We start from the raw sequence: 6,000 nt of genomic DNA, 5'->3' as shown, positions 1-6,000 counted from the left end.
CTTTTACTATCTGAGTTATCTCAAGAACTTTGTCTTCTACCTCTGAAATTCTTTCTTCTGCATGGTCTAACCTGTTGCTGATACTTTCCATTGCATCTTTAGTTCCCTAATTGACTGCTTCAGTTCCTTCAGCTCTGCTATATCCTTTCTATATTCTTCATATCGTTCATCTCTTATTTGATTCTGTTTTTGGATTTCCTTTTGGTTATTTTCCACTTTATTAGCAGTTTCCTTCATTGTTTCCATCATTTCTTCATTGTTTTCATCATGTGTATTCTAAATTCCCTTTCTGTCATTCCTAACATTTCCTTATAGGTGGAATCCTTTGCAGTAGCTACCTCATGGTCCCTTGGAGGGGTTGTTCTGGACTGGTTCTTCATGTTGCCAGGAGTTTTCTGCTGATTGTTCCTCATGAGTGATTTCTTTTATCTGCTTCCTTGCCTTAATTTTCCTTTCACTTCCTCTTGCTCTTTAATTTCCCGTGCCTGTGGACTAAGGTTTCGATGAGTCCTTTTGGTATAGGACCAGAAGGATGAGAAGGCTGAAGAGCAAGAAGGATGAAAGAAAGAAGGAAAGAACAAAAAGAAAACAGAGAAAGGAGAGGGGGTGGGTAAAAGGAATATTGACAAAAAGAAGAGAGGCACAGAAAGAGGGAGACAGAGCAATATAGGTGTACAGTAGGGTACTTTGACACAACCTTAAAAAAACCCCCAACCTCTGGGGGTGCCCGGTTGAGTGGTTCCCTTGAGGTCAGCAGCTCTTTGCTAATCTGATCAGACACAGTACCCCACCTCCACCAAGTAGAGAGGAAAGACAAAAATGCTATAAATCAAACCAAAACAAGCAAACAGAAAACTTTACGGGATAAAATTGGGTGAAAAACCTAATAATAGGGGTAGAAACACTAGCAAAAATGAAGTTCTAGTTATTGAAAAAGGCAGCAATGGGAAATTGTATTTAAACTAGAAAAATGGAGAAAGAAAAGAACAAATCTGTATGGAAAAGGTTGAAATTAAAAAACAAAACAACAACAACATCAAAATAAACAAAAAACAAACAAATAAACAAAACCCCCAAAACAAAGCAGTATATATATCTTGTTGAATATTATCTGGGCAACAGGTGGTCTTCTGGGGTAGGGTGTGAGATGTTTATCACAATGCTGATACAACTGGAGGCCTCCGCTGATTTCTCAAACCCCACAGGGTAGACACCCTAAATCTCTCTTCATCCCTCTGAAAAGGCACTTTAATTTTCTAAACTTGCTAAGCAGAAGCTTTCCCAGGAAAGTGCTTGTCACTGGAATCACTGCTGAAGTGGCTATCCAGTTACCCAGTGTGCCAAAACTGGTCTCACTCTGCCCCTGAGGGTTAGGGCTGTAAGGCAGCTCAGTCCCTGCCTTTAGGCTGCTCAGTTACTAGGTTACTAGCTTCCTCCCAATCTTTGCTCTGCAACCCTGAGGGCGGACCTTGCTGGGGCAGTTCTCTCTCAATGGCTCCCTACCATCCACAACCAAACACTTTTAGCTCTGTCCGGGTCAGCGGCTCAGTCTGGGGCCCTAGACAATGCCCAAAGTTCTCCGCACTCCTGCTCAAGCTCTCCCCAAGGCAGTTTGACTGAGTGCCAAGTCCAAAAACACCAAAACAGTTCACAGGTAAGGCCTTTCCGTTTTTCAGTCTCGCTGCTACTGGACTTACAGCTGTTGGCGGGATTGGACGGACTGAACACATGCGACCACTTGCCAGTTTTCCACTGTTTTTGTCCTCCTCTTGGGGTCCAGAAGTCTCTTGCTGACTCCCTGTATCCTCAAAGGGATGATTATAGGCAGATCCCACCAGCCAGAGATGCCTGGAGTCCTATCTCCTTAGACTCACCATGCCCAGATGCAAGGAAGCTGTTACTCGGCCACCATCTTGCTCTCCTCCTCGATTTATTATTATTATTTTTTAAGAGACAGGCTTTTGCTCACTACAGCCCTGAGCAGCAAGCAATCCTCTTGCTGTAGCACCCAGAGTAGCTGGGGCTACCAGGGTGTGCCACCATGCCTGGCTAATATTTTTGTTTTTTATAGAGATGGGATCTCACTATGTTGCCCAGCCTGGTTTCAAACTCCAAACACCTCAAATGATCCTCACACCTTGAGCCACTGCACCTGGCCCAGATCTTATTTATAACATGAGAACTTCCAAGAGTTTGGTAAAAGGTGAATTTCCTCCATTTTTTAATACTGCATATGATTTTTTTTTTTTTTTTGAGACAGAGTCTCACTATGTAGCTCTTGGTAGAGTGCCGTGGAGTCACAGCTCACACCAATCTCAAGCTCTTGGGTTTAAGCAATTCTCTTGCCTCAGCCTCCCAAACTGCATATGATTCTTTATGTGAAGTTTGCTATGCATAATTTAAAATATTTAAATTTATGTAAGTAATATGTGAATATATTCTTATAAAAATCAAACACAAAAGTATATAGACTAGAAAGTGGCTTCTATCACATCCCAATCTCTCTCCTCCGCACTATTATGTTTGGATGTATCTTTTCCCCCAGGATTTTACAGAGGTGTGCACCTACAGACTGATCTTGTTTAGTTTTTACATACTCACTTACATAGATTACATTGTATATATTTTGTGATTTTTGAATCACTAATCAATATATCTTGAGCCCTTTTCCTGTCAGTGCATTCTTGTGAAGGGATGAATAGTATTAATATTCCACAATGTCTATGAATCATAATTTAATAAATCATTTTGATATTTGGGCAGCACACGTAGCTCAGTGGGTAGGGTGCCAGCCATATACACCAAGGCTGTCAGGTTCTAACCTGGCCTGGGCTAGCTAAAACAACAATGACAACTGCAACAAAAACATAGTCAGGCATTGTGGGGGGAGCCTGTAGTCCCAGCTACTTGAGAGGCTGAGGCAAGAGACTCCTTAAGCCCAACAGTTTGGAGTTGCTGTGAGCTATGAGTTCACATTACTCTACCGAGAACGACAGCTTGAGACTCTATTTAAAAAAAAAACTTTTTGGTACTGATTAACATTTGGGTTGACCAGTACCCCAAGGATTTAAACTCTCAATTGTTTCTAGTTTTCCACTATCAGGAAGACTGTAGTGAACATCTCTCTCTCTTTTTTTTTTTTTTCAGACAGAGCCTCAAGCTGTCACCCTGGGTAGAGTGCCTTAGCATCACAGCTCACAGCAACCTCCAACTCCTGGGCTCAAGCGATTCTCCTGCCTCCGCTTCCCAAGTAGCTGTACTACAGGGGCCTGACACAACACCCGGCTATTTTTTTTTTTAATTTTTTTGAGACAGAGTCTCATTCCATCGCCCTTGGTAGAGTGCTGTGGCGTCACAGCTCACAGCAACCTTCAACTCTTGGGCTTAAGTGGTTTTCTTGCCTCAGCCTCCCAAGTAGCTGGGACTACAGGTGCCTGTCACAATGCCTGGCTATTTTTTGTTGCAGTTCCCACTGCTGTTTTAGCTGCCCAGGGCCAGGTTTGAACCTGCCACCCCCGGTATATGGAGCTGGTGCCCTACCTGCTGAGCCACAGGCGCTGGCCCCTGGCTATTCTTTGGTTGCAGCCATCATTGTTGTTCAGCAGGCTCAGGCTGTATTCGAACCCACCAGCTCAGGTGTATGTGGCTGGCGCCTTAGTGGCTTGAGCCATAGGTGCCAAGCTTTTTTTTTTTTTTTTAGACAGAATCTTACTTCGTTGCCCTGGGTAGAGTACCATGGCCTCATAGCTCACAGCAACTCAAACCGTTGGGCTCAAGGAATCCTCTTGCCTCAGCCTCCTGAGTAGCACTATAGGTGCCTGCCATAACGTTCAGCAAGTATTTCTGTTTTTAGTGGAGACGGGGGTCTCACTCTTGCTCAGGCTGGTCTCGAACTCCTGAGCTCAAGGGTTCCTCTCACCTCAACCTCTGAGTATTAGAATTACAGGCATTAGCCACGGCACCTTGCATGAACACCTTTTTACACATATGTTGTGTTCATGTTAATGTGTGTCTATAGGGAGGATACCTAGAAGTAGGATTATTAGATCAAAATTTATGTAAACATTGATAGCTTTCAAAGAGCTTTCCCAATTTACATTCTCATAGTAGTGTATGAATGTCATTTTCACATATCCACATCAACCCTCGATATTCATTCAACAATATATATTGAGTAACTATTACATGCCAGGCACTATTCTAGACACTAGGGCACATCTCTGTATTGTGGCACTTAGTCTAGTGGACAATTATTATAATTATTTTTATTTTTTTATTAAATCGTAACTGGGTACATTGATGCATTTATGGGGTTCAGTGTACTGATTTGATATACAATGTGAAATGCTTACATCGAACTGATTAACACATCTATCACCTCACTCACTAATTTGTGGTGAGACAATTATACTCTTTTGTTAATAGGGTTTTTTTGTTTTTTTTTTTTTGAGGCAGAGTCTCACTTTGTTGCCCTTGGTAGAATGCTGTTGTGTCACAGCTCACAGCAACCTCAAACTCTTGGGCTTAAGTGATTCTCTTGCCTCAGCCTCCCAAGTAGAGGGGACTACAGGTGCCTGCCATAACACCTGGCTATATTTTCTTAATAGTTTTGAAATGTACCATTGCATTATGCACATTAGGTGAGGTCCCCCCAAATACCCTCCCTCCTCCTGCCTCCCCTCCCCTCTCTTCTTCCCATCTACTTTCTGGACTGTAGTTATGTTTTACCATTCGTATGAAGGTGTAGGTGAATATATATTGATGTTATAGTAGTTTTGAGTACATTGGATACTCTTTTTCCCATTCTTGAGATACTTTACTAAGAAGAATATGTTCCAGCTCCATCCAGGTAAACATAAAAGATGTATAGTCTCCATCATTTTTTATGGCTGCCTAGTATTCCATGGTTTACATATACCACAATTTGTTAATCCATTCATGGGCTGATGGGCACTTGGGCTGTTTCCATGTCTTGGCAATTATGAATTTGGCTGCAATAAACATTCTGGTGCAAATGTCTTTGTTATAAATTATTATAATTATTATTTATAATATTTTCTTTTACTATTTTTTGAGGCAGTCTCACTTTACTGCCCTTGGTAGAGTGCTATGGTGTCATAGCTCACAGCAACCTCAGACTCTTGAGCTCAAGCAATTCTCTTGCCTCAGCCTCACGAGGCAACTATAGGTACCTCCTGGGAATATAGGAGCCTGCTACAATGCCCAGCTATTTTTTAGAGACAAGGTCTTGCTCTGGCTCAGGCTGGTTTCGAAACTGTGAGCTCAGGCAATCCACCCACCTCGGCCTCCCAGAGTGCTAGTATTACAGGTGTGAGCCACTGCACCCGGCCTATAATAATTTATTTAAATGCATTTCCTTATTTAATAAAAACATGCTGAGTGTTATGTCATAAATGCTATGAGAAAAATATGATAAGGAAAACTAGGAAGGGCAGTAGGATTGAAATTTTCAATAGGGCCTGGGCGCAGTGGTGCATGCCTATAATCCTAGCACTCTGGGAGATGGGTGGATTGCTTGACCTCACGAGTTCGAGGCTAGCCTGAGCAAAAATGACACCCTGTCTCTACTGAGACACGTCTCCACCTAACCCGAGGTGGGTGGATCGCTTGAGCTCATGAGTTCAAGACCAGCCTGACCAAAAGTGAGACCCCTGTCTCTACTAAAAATGCAAAAACTGAGGCAAGAGGAACACTTGAGCCCAAGTTGGAGGTTGCTGTGAGGTATGACACCATAGTACTCTACCTAGGGGGATGGCTTGAGACTCGTCTCAAAAAAATAAAAAAAAAGAAATTTTATTTTTATTTTTTTTTTTATTAAACCATAGCTGTGTACATTAGTATGATCGTGGGGCACCATACACTTGGTTCATAGATCGTTTGACACATTTTCATCACATTAGTTAACATAGCTTTTGTAGCATTTTCTTAGTTATTTTGCTAAGACCTTTACATTCCACATTTACTAGGATTCACATATAC

Source organism: Nycticebus coucang, chromosome 9 (assembly GCF_027406575.1).
Source record: "Nycticebus coucang isolate mNycCou1 chromosome 9, mNycCou1.pri, whole genome shotgun sequence".
NCBI classification, from domain to species: Eukaryota; Metazoa; Chordata; class Mammalia; order Primates; family Lorisidae; genus Nycticebus; species Nycticebus coucang.
Note: the sequence above shows the minus strand (reverse complement) of the source record.